Raw genomic sequence first — 13,321 nt, 5'->3', positions numbered from 1 at the left:
TTTGTTTTGCCAGATGGCTCTCGGGCGAGACGGTAAAAACGCACCCTCGCGAGTGCCATCCGTTAGTGCCTGCCACTGTCACGGTAGGAGGGCGGTGGGGTGATGGGTTGATGGTGGGCTTGTGGGGGTGGGGGTGGGGGGCGGGGCTTTAGCGAACCCTGAGAATGCTAAAGGCTAATCCTGCAGGAATGCTCCAGGAATGTGAAAGTTGAGTCAGGGATCGAACAAGAGAGAGGTTGGATTGAAAAGAGAAGACAAAAAAAAGTGAGAGGGGACTTGGGAGAGGAGAGAAGTGGAGTGGGGGGGAGTCCAACGAATAAAAGAAATGAAAGAGCATTCATATACTGTTTTTTTTTTTTTTTCTAACCGCAAAGCTTAAAATGCAGCCGGCATGTAATAATGTCCGTTAAGCGCTCTCGAGATGAGTTTGGACTTGTCCTCACTTCCTGAATCCTCATCCGGATTTTTTTTTTTTTTTTTTTTTCCCCCAACGTGACGTCATGTGAACAGGTTGGTTGCCATGGCGCTTCTGAATTAAATCTGCTTTCCGGTGAGGAGTTGGCATGCTTGCCGGTATTTTTTGCTCTGGAATGATATCTGATAAGATTTTATTCTAGAAAGGAAGGACAATCTGGACGCGATGGGATTGTATTCGTATTTCTTCAGTTTGCCTGCAGGACAGGTGTTCCTACTAGGAGGAGCTTCACGTGTTTTTTTTTTTTTTTTAATTGTGTAACAGTGATTACAGTTTGTGTTACGGTTAGACAAAGCCGCGCTGACACAACACAGCTGCTCGTGTATGTGAGGGCACATGTATGCAAATGTTTGGGACTCTACGTACTTTGCAGGAAACTGCAAGTGTCGCAATAGTTCCTGGTGCTTTGAAGACATTTTAGATGCGTTACGAGTCACTTTTAGGAATAAAATAAAGTTTGAAGCACAATATTCTGTGAGCCTTGAAATTGGCTGGCCATCAATTTTTTTTTTTTTTTTTGGCATTGAAAGAGATCATGTTCTGCCAGACGTAAGTGAGAAGCAATAAAATAAGAACAAGGCAATGTCAAGATGGCTGTTACATGTTAATGTCTGTCAATGTCGCCGGTTTATCAAGATTTTCAAGTTCTCTTCAGGGTCACGCTTCCAGTTTGACATTGATGTACGACGGCTCGATGTCAGCGTATCTCTCGAGGTTGAGGTTGCGCGCGCGGGTGTCCTCGCGTCCGTCCAACATTGTGACCATACGTTACATTTGTCTTGTCTGCGCCCGGCGGAGGTGTCAAGGGTGTTGGTACGTTGGCGCAAGTTTAATTGGTGTCAAGCGGGCCTCGGAGACCCGCGCCGCTAAATGAGACAGGAAAACTTTTATTGGGGGACTTCCTCCCGACTGCACGACTCTCTCTCCGTGTCCCAGTCTGTCCCATTGTCTCAGGCCATATATATCCCAGCCTCCTAAAATCTCTCAGCGTCCGCAAGTTTTTTTCCATCTGGCGGCTTCCTCTCCCACTCACCGCTGCTTTAAAAAAAAAATAAAAAAGTGTTATGGCATTTTGCTCCCGTATTAAGACGGTCCTTACATTACGTCACGATCTACAGCCCTTCCCCTTCACGATGACTTGCTTTATGATTTAATAAACACATCCTGGCACTCAGACAGGGAAGAGTGCTTTTACTGTTGTCTTGATGACAATCGAGCTTTTAAAAAAAAGGGTTTGAAAAAATGTGGGCACCCAGCACAGCATGGTCACACTTCCAGGCTTAATCTCGCCTCTCTTCAAACAGCCTGGATGTCTTTCTAGAACCTCCCCCCCCCTCCAACTCCTTCTCCACATACACCCTTAAATACTCACCAGACTTCACCTCCCATGGGGAAAACCAACAGGCCAGGGTCCCGTTGCCCTGGCGACTGAACCCTAATCAACCGCTGACCGTCTGTTTCCAACTTTGTTTGTTTGTTTGTTTCCACAAACACACCGGGAGATTATCAGTACGGAGCTCTGGCTAAATGAGGAAGAAAAAAAAAATCTTCAATTAAATGTGATTTAGTCAATCATGGTCTCATACGGCCTCGGTAGATTTGATAGCGGGAGATAAGCGTTGCCCGTGAGTGGGCTGTAATGACTAAGTGGCCTACGGGAAAGTTGGGTGTACCTCGTTTAATTGTCTCATTACCCAAATCGCAACTCCTAATGGCGCTCGTAATTGCAGCTCGACGTTTAAAGAGCAAAACGGCAACCAAGCAGGAGGTGCAAGGTACAGGAGGTCCAAGCCCTCACTGTGTGACGGGTACCTGTCAAGAGCCGATTTTAGAAATCCTTAAAACTTTTCGTCTCCACTTGAAGTTTGGCGTGCGCGTTACATCACGTCTTCCTGTCGGTTAGCAGACATTTAGTGAAGCTTACACAATAGCGTTTCTAACTGAAAATCAGAGAGGGAGGGAGGGAGGGAGGGAGGGAGGGAGAGAGAGAGGGAGGGAGAGAGAGAGAGAGAGAGAGAGAGAGAGAGAGAGAGAGAGAGAGAGGAGAGAGAGAGAGAGAGAGAGAGAGAGAGAGAGAGAGAGAGAGAGAGAGAGAGAGAGAGAGAGAGAGAGAGAGAGAGAGAGAGAGAGAGAGAGAGAGAGAGAGAGAGAGAGAGAGAGAGAGAGAGACTCTTGTTTTTAAAAAAAAAAAAAAAAAGGTGCATAGCTCTCATTAACATGTGCAGGTAGAAAGCGTCAACTCCCTTCCAAGGCCGACATCAATGGGAAGGTGTGGAATTTGTCGAGGTAATACCTCGCGGCCTTCTCCCGTCGTTTCACGTTGGAGCGCTAACCGAGAACCTGCGGACCATCCATCACAACTTTTCTTTTATCTGCCTTTAAGCTAAGAGCAAAAACAGATAAACACTCGGCGCTACGCACGTCCGAGGTCAATCCCCGCGTGACACCCGAGCCCCGCTCGGAGATCCAGCAGACGCGGAGGTGAGCGAGGAAGAAAGCGATGCGCCGCAGACAGATTTAAAGAGGCATGAGCAAAAGGTAAATGTTTAAGTTTGCGGATGTGAGCGAGGGGAGGCGTACCTCCCACAACCTGGCCGCAGTAGATCAATCACGCTGATATCAGACAGTCATGGGAGGAATGTCAACAGCGCTGACCTCTGACCCCACGTGTGAAGGCATTACAGTGCAGCGCTTACCCCCGCTTCTCCTCGCCGTGACCTCCACGCAGCCTCACACTAATGGAGATTTTATGGATGGAGTCGTACTTTATAGAGACCGTCGGGCGGACTGGACAGCTCTGGGAGCCAGATGTGCTGCCACGGACAAAATAGGCCAATTACACGGGGACGAGGGGGGGGGGGGGGCACTGGGTCGGTTTCCACCAGCACATGCACGGATATGTCCATTAAGTTAAAGCGCTTTCCCACAGCATGACACCAACCTTTCGCTCACCTTTGGCGCTTTGTTCGGGCCTGAGTCCGACGTGGAGGAAGATGAGGGGGAAACGCGGCGATTGAAGAACCGCGGGGGTCTCATCAATTGGTCGCAGGAGAGGGGAACGTCTCACCGTGATCCGACAATGTTCCTTGTTCGGTTTGTAACGGAAGCGTCCGTAGGCCGATGAGCCACATCTGGCCTGCTCCGGAAATTTTTCATGTGGGCTGCCAAAGCTTGCCACAACTTTTCCATGATTTGGGTTCAAGTCTAGTCTTTAAAAATGACTAAATGTCATTTCGCGTTCGGTTTGATCGCAACGTAATTGGCTAGCGCTCTAGCCACATGCTAGCTAGCTAGCTAGCAGACACTTATTTTAAACATTTTACAAAGGCAATTATTACTGTTTTATAGCATGAAGTTGTAAAAAAAAAATATTGCACATCAGCAAAAAGTCATTGAATCTTTATTTACACAAACGCTAAGCAGGTAACTTTAACTTAAAGTTCGGCGGGCCGGATTAAAACGTTTTACAGGCCGCATGTGGCCCCCGGGCCGCAGTTTGCCCACGCCTGCTCTCTGGCATTCCTTCCGACATGAAACCGAAAGCCTAGTGTGAGAAGTGTTCGTTAGATCGGACATAGTTGTGGAAGCTCGGGGCGATGGGGGGGGGGGGGGCCGTCATAAAGTGTGAGACAGCGAAAAGAATGATGAGGCAAGAAATACACCGAGTCGGAGCACAGAGAGATAAAAGGATGGAGCGGGAGAAGAGAGATCAAGTGTCAAGTCCACCGTGGTCCATTTTTTGCCGGAGACAGCTGCAGCCACAACTGACAAATCCAGAGGGCCCCCCCCCCCCCCCCCCTTCCTCTATAGGCACCGGGAAAGCACCGGGAATGTTCCGACGTCTCAGCTCTCCGCTCCTGAGGGAACCCCTTCGCCCCTCTCCTTAGTAAAGTGTCGAAAACGAGCAGGGGAGGGTCACGGCCTCGTTCCACTTCCAGGCCTCTACTGATACCCCTGTTCCTGCGCGGCTTTGCCTCCGGCAGGCCTGTCACATAAAAGGTTCCGCCCAGAGATCCTGAGAGCACGGAATTCTCGCACCCTTCTCTGATCCCTCAGCAGTTCTTCCCGCCGTATTATTCGCTTCTAATGATTTGTATTTATGTGAGCACGCCGGGCAGGGGAAGTGTGAACAGCCGTGATATACCGTCACGCGGGGGGGGGGGGCATGTCATTAGGGCTGGACGTCGCCGACGCGAACGGGGTTTCGAGTGAGCGCGGTTCAAAGGAGGCGGCGGCGGCGGCGTGCCGGTGAGGCCTGCTGTGCTCGTAAAAGTGAGTCAAATGAAGGCATTGAGAAAGAACAAACGGCAGGCAGGCTCGCGGATATTAGCGCGGCCGTCGGGGAAGGACGTGGCGACGGGGCTGGGTGGGCGATCGCTGAGGAGGGAGGGTGAGAAAGATAAAGATAAAGATAAAGATGTCCTTTATTAGTCCCACAATGGGGAAATTTGAAGTGTTACAGCAGCAAAGATATAGATCACACAGAGTCGGCGGCGTAATGTAGCCGTTAATGTATAACATTAGCAGCAGACATTCATAAAAAGCATGCAAATATACACAGTATAAACGTATCTAAGTGTAAGGAAACACTCCTAATGCCTGTCCATTATACAGAGGGGGAAACACTGTAATGATAAAAACTACTGAATGATTGAAAATACTGCAATGATAAAGATATTACACTGATAAAAGTACTGTAATGGTGAGAGTACTGAAATGACAGGAAAGTACTGCAATGATAGAAAATACTGCAATGATAAAAATACTGTAATGGTAAAAGTACTGCAATGATAAAATATACTGCAATGATAAAAGTACTATAATGGTAGAAGTACTGCAACGATGGAAAAATACTGCAATGATGAAGTATTGTAATAGTAAAAGTACCGCAATGATAGGAAATACCGTAATTATAAAAGTACTGTAATGATAAAAGTACTGTAATAGTGAACATCCTGCAGTGGTAGAAATACTACAGTGATAGAAGTATTGTAATAAGAATACTGTAATGGTAAACAAAATACATCATTGGTCGATGTTTAAGTACACCCTTGGCTGAAAGTAAAGTAGTAGTGTATATTGCATTCTAGGACTGCACAATTGCACTAATGCCCTCCTGTTTGTAGGCCTGACCCAATGTTCTTGTTAAAAAGCCTGACAGCAGTCGGCAGGAAGGAGCGGCGAAATCTCTCTTTGGTACAGCGAGGGTGTAAAAGTCTGTCACTGAAGGAGCTGTAGAGTGTTCTCAGAGTGTCATTGAATGGGTGGGCTGGTTTGTCCAGCATTGATGACAGTTTTGCCGTCATCCTTCTGCCCCCCACTGAGTCCACAGAGTCCAGGGAGCAGCCCAGGACAGAGCTGGCCCTCCTCACCAGTTTGTCCAGTCCAGGGAGGAGGTTTTGATGTCGGGGGAATGCCGTGCAGCAGGGGAGCGCATCGTAATGTATCTCTTGAAGTTCAAGCCTGACGCGTTTGATACATCTGTACCCCATTTCCCTCGTCGGCCTAAACTGCGCACCCTCACGTGTACAGGAACAATGACGCCGGCCGGGATCGTATATTTCCCCCTGTGAACTCTCCGACTTTTATCTCGTTTTTTTTTTCCTCCTGGTGTTTAACGCCTCTTTTCTGTAATTATTGATTTGGGCTGCCTTTACTCAATCCTCGGACACGCCTCTTAACCAATCAATTATTCAATCAATGGGAGGGGTTCTCGCCCTGGTTCCCTCTGAATCCTAATTCACCGTTTTTTGAAAATATATCAAATATTTTTGTCTTTATCCACTCTTTCAGTTTGTATTGTTTTAAAACGTGTGTTTAAATAACCATAAAAATTGATTGTCGTGAATGCTATACAAATTGCGGATTTCACTCGGTGCGGGGGTGGTCTGGAATGTAAACCTTGCAATGGAGAGAGGGGGGGGGTTTACTGTACTCCAATTGGGGGGGCCATCTGTGCAAAAGCTATCCATTTTCTTACGGATTTTCTCCATAGTAGCGTGGGAAACTGTCATGTATTTCAGCTCATATTGAACGAAAGCCAGGCTGGATGGAAATATTTGGCAACCGATCCGTGGTGTACCTTTAGTCAAATATTTCCTCCCAGGTGACCGTTCCTCATTAGAGGGTGCGCAGATTCGATCCTTGAACTGCTAGAGTGTGCCACCCGCTGATCTACTGTGTTGCTATTAAATATTTCTTTTTTAAAAATGTTTGTACGCCTAATGTGCAACTAAAAGCATTTTCAATTCACCTGCAGCGTAACAGTGAAATGCTGCTTCACCGTGTTTGGTTTGGGCTCTGGATTGCACTAATTGACCCAATTTTTAAAATTTTTTTTTGCTCTGCAGGTCTCATTCCGTTCACATTAAAAGCTATATTTTTTTTTGTAATGTAAATATTTAACTAAAAAAAAATGAATCCTATAAGTGATCTGAACTCACAAATGTTGAAAGATTAATTGATGATAATAATAATAAAAAAAAAAATCCATGAGAAGGACGCAAATCTATTTTTGGAAGTCTTCGCAGAAGAGTGCAGACTGTTATCATCTGCTAGCGACTTCTCACAAGCTATCATCGCTGCCTCGTAAAAAAAAAAAAAAAAAAAAAAACTTCAAAAATTGATTTCCTCCCTGTGCGAGGGCGCGTGTCCGCTTTGGACCGTCTCTCCTCGCGTCGCGCCTCACACTCCGCTGGTGTCTTCGCACCTCGCTGTCATCAGGGCTCTCCGTTCACAAGGAGCGGGAAGCACCCGTCGGGTCCGCCGGGGCCTCGAGTGCGCGCTCAATGAAATATGGTAGCTGTCGCATTAGGAAGTCCATTGAAGTTAATGAGGGCCGGTGTTCTCGGACCAACATCTGCAGCTGGTTATCAGCCAACATTTTTTTTTTTTTAGAGAGATAAACTTCCTCATGGTGTGCATTTCAGTGTAATCATTTTAATGACACAAAACAAAAATGCGCCAGAAAATGGACAACAGTATTTTCTGGTAGAATTTGTTTGTAATTTGGTCTTGTCGGCTTGCTTCTCGAAGGTCCGGATAGAAAACGGAGGTTGAAGCCGGCCCGCAAATCTTCCGGCGTGAAAGGCGGAACATTTGTGGAATGCTGGCCGAGTATGAGAAGAGTGTAAAGTTGAAGCCCTTGCCCCTCCAAAAAAAAATACAACAAAGCCAAAACACGTGAAGATACTCCGTTTGGGCTCAGTTTACAAACTTGGTATCAGCCACCTCGAAGTCGACCGCCTCGTCGACTGTAATCGAACACAAAAGTTCTGTTTCCAAAAGAATCCCGCACAACGGGGTCAAAAGTTTAATGGTGCGGCCGCATTGTGTTGAAGATAACAACACGAGTTGCGTATTGACACGTCGACAGAGCCGCCATGATTGGTCGGTCACAGCTCTTGAAAAGAAGTGAGACGTCATCCGTCGACCCGATTCAAAGGATGTCGACTCACCTCTGGCTCGTCGCATTTTCATTTGGCAGACTCACTCCTTTTTTTTTTTTTTTTAATTAGATTGAAGTTTCCAGATGGCAAAAGGTGCAAGTGTGACACGACCGACTCGATGCATATTTCTTATTTTCTATTTGAGCCCACAATGCTGATGTGCGTTTAGATTTAATTACAGTTGAAACACAAAGACGTCAAACGTCAGAAAAATTATTTTTCACAGACGGAAACCTGAAGAATGGACATAAGGCCTGCGATGACGTACTCGTAATTTGTTACTTTCCAACACTGCCGATCATCATGAGAAAGACAGTGAAGAACTGGTCACTTAACTTTTGTCCATCCCCCCCAAAAAAAAGAAAGCAACCACGCTTGCTCGGCTGTCGCGATGCGGCCGTCGTCAATTCCGATCATTTGTCACCGACGGTTCAGCTCAGGCATCGCCGCGGCCCTCGTCGCTTCATCCATCTTTGAAAGTGCGTTCTAAGTGTGTGTCCGGTGTGTGTTTCACGCCATTTGTCAATAGTTCAGAGTGCATCGTTGCTCATTCGTCTTCTGCGAGTGTCCTGAAAGTGCATTCTTTTTGTCTCCTCAGGTCATTCATGGTCCACGCTGGATAATGGATGAGCGTCAAGAGTGGGGATGCTGAGCTTGACTGGACAATTGAACGCAAATGAGGTAAAACCATTATTTATTTCATATATATATATATATATATATATATATATATATACATAGTGCTGTCGAGTAATTATTTTTTAACTAATAAAATGAATTAATAAATCAATTAATTAATTATTAATTAATAATTAATTTAATTAATTAATACAATTAATCGCCCAAAAAATCCATGATTAATTTCCATAAATGACATTTTTCAGTATATATATATATATATATGTTTGTCTGTATATATATCCTGTTCTTAAACAGGCACAGCATATCTTTGGCCACTCTCGACAAGGTTAACCTCGGCAAACAGCGCTAACTATGTTGTGTCAGAAGACTTGAGATGATTCACTTCGGTGTTTGGTGACCTTCTTGACCCGGGGGCCATTGCAGCACAGAGTTCGAACGGGTTTACTATCTGATCCGGTTGCCTCCCACTGCGACAAGATTCCGCCAGACTGAGTGCCCTCTCAGTTTCTCATGTAGCTAACCTGCTCGGGAGGCTTCACGGCAAGAATGCTTTCAAAACTTCTGCGGTTTGGCAGGGAGGCAAAAGATTGCAGCAATTTGCCGAGTGAAAGCGTTTTGATATGACGCGTGAATGAGAAGAGGCGGTGAAGTGTGGATGGCGTGTGTGCGCGTTGTGTATGTGTGTGTGGGGGTGTGTGTGTGTGTGTGTGTGTGGTTCTTCTTTCGGCTACTTGCAACTACATCGTCGTTGCCAAAGGTCGGTCAATTTACAACTAATCCGTATTTATTTCTGACAAACAACTTCCATTTATTCCGTGACCGCGATTGCATCTCAGAGTTCGTTTCCCAAATCATCTTTCCTCATTGATATGAATGGCAATGCCTTGAATCCGTTCCGGCTTCTCCGTTGTCTGCCAAAATGCATTTGTTCGTCGCTTGAAAAATCGGCAAGTCGTGTCACTTCAATGTTTTTATTCGTTTGGCCTGAACCCACAAAGGTGTGCAGGAACTGAATCCAAGTCTCCGTGGTGTGACGGAGATGCTGCGTCTACGTGCGAGCGCGTGTGTGTACCGTCATTAGCAAAGTCCAGCCTTGTGTTCACAGTTTGAGGCCGCTGTTTTCCCTCGCAGATAAATGAGGTTAATAAAGTGGAGCGTTTACTACCAGCATCCTCCCTCCCTCCCTTTCACTTCCACATCCACCGCCCTCCCTCTTTCATCTCAGCTGCAACGCTTTCTTCCTCTTTTCCTCACCTCGCTCCCTTTTTTTTTTTTTTTTTTATTATTGTCATCGGTGCAAGGCGAAAGCTCTGGGATTTCCTCCTTCCATTTCCCAGGACAGAGTTGCAATTACAACTGGGGAGAGAGGAGGACCAGCTGTGCGAGGGAGGGAGGAGGAGAAGGGGGGGGGTGAGTGGAGGACGCTAAGATTAGGGCGCCCCTCAGAGGCCGCACCTTATTATATCACGCTGGGATCAAAGCCGCCGGAATCGTTTCGGAGCTCACGCCTGCTCCCTGACAAGGTCATCGTGACCAAACAGAAACAAGCGGCCATCACGGCAACCCCGTGTGCCGTGTTCGGACCCGTCCCCGAGCGTGAAAACACAAGCTGTGACCCGGGAACACGCTGGAAATGCGAAGAATGCGTCGAACAACCTTGCCGCTGTTATCTGGAGCGACGCGCAGACGCACCGAAAAAGGAGGGAAATGGAATTGGGCGACACATTCAGACAGCTGCCACTTGAGCAGGAATTCTGTTCGGGCTGGGCACGGAGATTTGGCAAAGTGGCACCATGTCAATAAGTTGTCAAACACACACACACACACCCCCACACCACTGACTCATTTTCTCCTACGACTGCAATACTTGCTGCCTCAGGCATAAAATCCTGCGTCAAAAAATAAATGTTCTGGCTTAGTTAATTTCCGCCCCCCCTCCCAATTCTTGCATGAGACAGAATGCGGCCTTTGTTTGCACGGGGGACACTTTATGTATAAATAACATTCAAGAGGATTAATCGCCGCACAAAGACTTTAAGAATGACTTTGGCCTCGAGTCCAGTCACAGTGTTTCGAAAGTCATATGACCGAGGGCCACTCTGGCACGCTGTGGAACACGGCCCAAAGCGGGACAATCCTCCGTTTTTTTTTTTTTTTTTAACACTCAAAATGCCGCCAGTGCTGTTTGAGTTTCAGTCACACAGGATAGTGTGCTAAAAAAAAATTTATTTGAGGAACTGAAATGTTCTGTAGTTGAATGAATATAACATTGTTTTAAAACGGCACCACGATAAATTCAAAAAGTATTTTGATATTTTCCGTCTCTATCATAGCTTCATAATTGAAACAAGCTCGGGAGAAAATTCTGGAGAAATTCCGCGTGAATGTGGATATGATGGATGAAAAAATAGGAATGATATTAAATGATGTCGGAATTATTATTTTTTTTTTGGGAGCATGGACATTTTTAAAATGTTCAAATAGGGACGATGATGTCAATTGGTTTCCTCAAATGGGACATTTTAATGGTGATTTTGTGGTCAATGGGGACTTTTTGAAAAGTTGCAAATTGTTCCCCATCTGGCTGTTTTGAATTTGCCGAATGATGTGAAAATAGATGTCAAAAATAATTAGCGGCAGAAAATTAACGCACAATTCAATGTTGCGCGCACGCATAATGAAACTTCTCGTGCTCGCTCCTGACAAAGGCATGAGACGCCCTTCAAACATGTCGTCCGTTGGTGCTTTGTCAAGTGTGAGAAATTCAAGTTACGTCATGTCGAGATGAACTATCAGTTGTGCCACGACATGAGTGCGAGGAATTTGAGCCGACCAGGGTTTCCTGTTTCATGTGTCAATCAAAGCGCGCTCGGTTCATTTGCGAGGCGTTGACGGCAACTTCCCCACGCTGCCCGTGAACGGAAACGTCGCTGGCAAACGTGACGTTTGATTGACAACCCGTCTCCGTGACACATGAAGGCTGCACGTGAACCCCTGACCCCGCGGAGCCCTGCCAGCCCCGCCCCCTACCACACAAGACCCCATTAATAAAAATGGCTTGCGATGGGCGCCTGTTCAGCTGCACGCATCCGCCGCCGGCTCGGCGACGTACGCCAACAGCTGCCGCATCTGTCAGATTGTGAGCGAGTGCGTCACAAAAATGAGAGAGTGATGGCGGCAGGAGCCCGTCGGGGGGGGGGGGGCTGCTGGGAACGGCCGGAGAGGCGCAGGCGGCCGTGTCATTTGGCATGAAGCATATGGTGAAACTCAAGTGTGTAATTTAGCCGCGACTACGGGTGGCCTGGTGTGAGCGCGCGCACGTGCACGTGCACGCACGCGCACAGAGGCTCATCTACATGGACGGTGACGGGATGGGCAACTTTATGCTCTTTTCAACAAACTGTCAAGGGTTCTTGAGAAAAACGTTGCTGTTGTTCATGTACATTTTGGCCGGGATGCATTGTGGCAAGTTGCACGTTAACAGGAAACCGCAACGTAACATGTTGGTTAGTTCCGCTGAATATTCACCGTTTTCTGTGTCGAAAGATTCTCCATTAATTTGAGACTCTAAATCGACACAAAATGCAACATGGCTGACAGTAGAATAGATACTTCTTCTCGATTGGAAATGAACAGGTGGAAGTGTTAATTGGTGATGTCTGCCCTCTAGTGGTGAATGTGACTACTTAAGTGATAAGGCATTATGGGCGGAGGTTTTTTTTTGTTTGATTCTTCATCATAGTTTTTATTTCATTTAGACTTTTTTAAAATTAATTTAATGTTATTTTTTTGTTTTTATTTTGAGTATGTTTCGTTTTAGTATTTGTTTTTTTTTTTTATATATGGAGTATTGGTCGAGTGCAAGATTAAAAATAATGCGAAAAAAGTAAAAAAACAATTCCAAAACGGCTGCTTGACCTTTCTTCTGTAGGCCTACAGCCGTTTAGTAACCCCAAAATAATACAATAAAGAACATTTTTGCTATTAGTTTTACAAATGTAAAATGAATTTCTATTTTTTTTAATTTCATTAACGATATTTTATTTGTGTTTCAGTATTTGTTGATTATAATACCAACATTGGCCTTGATTGGCTCTGTTCGGCTCGCAGAGCGCAACTGCAATAAAATGTCGAATTTGCATTTACGAGTTTCTCCCTCAACATTCCTGCACTGACCTACATCACGTTATCATCATGTCATTACACTTTGGGGGGGAAAAAATGCGATTTAGACGCTTGTCAACAAAACCTGCACGCCCCGCCCACCGATCTCACAGCGAGCGTGAATGGAGCGTATCTGGTTTCCTAACAAGACGGGCCTGTCCCAGATGTTTACAGTTGGCGCTGTTTGAGCTGTCTGATATGATAGTGTGTGTGTGTGTGGGGGGGGGTTACATGTATGTATGTGTGTTTGATCTCCATTCCCAACCCGGGGGGCTTTAACTCCTCTCCAGGTGCACAGAAGTCAACCTGAGGGCACGAGAGGCACATACAGTTGAGATCTCTCTCTCTCTCTCTCTCTCTCTCTCTCTCTCTCTCTCTCTCTCTCTCTCTCTCTCTCTCTCTCTCTCGCCGTCTTCCACATGCGCGCACACGAACGTTCCTTCAAGCGGTAACTGTGCGCTTTAAACTGGTTTACCAGCCGCGGTCTGCTTATAAGGACTTGGCAGCATGCGGCAGGAATAAACATCCCGCTTCCCCGCCTCTGCACGTGAACAGATGCGGGGGAGAGGGGGGGGGTGAGGGGGGCGGGGCA

The sequence above is a fragment of the Idiotropiscis lumnitzeri genome, chromosome 21 (genome assembly GCF_059441095.1).
Source record: "Idiotropiscis lumnitzeri isolate Australia: NSW breed Sydney's pygmy pipehorse chromosome 21, RoL_Ilum_1.0, whole genome shotgun sequence".
NCBI classification, from domain to species: Eukaryota; Metazoa; Chordata; class Actinopteri; order Syngnathiformes; family Syngnathidae; genus Idiotropiscis; species Idiotropiscis lumnitzeri.
The sequence above is the reverse complement of the archived record's forward strand: the minus strand, read 5'-3'. Positions refer to the sequence as shown.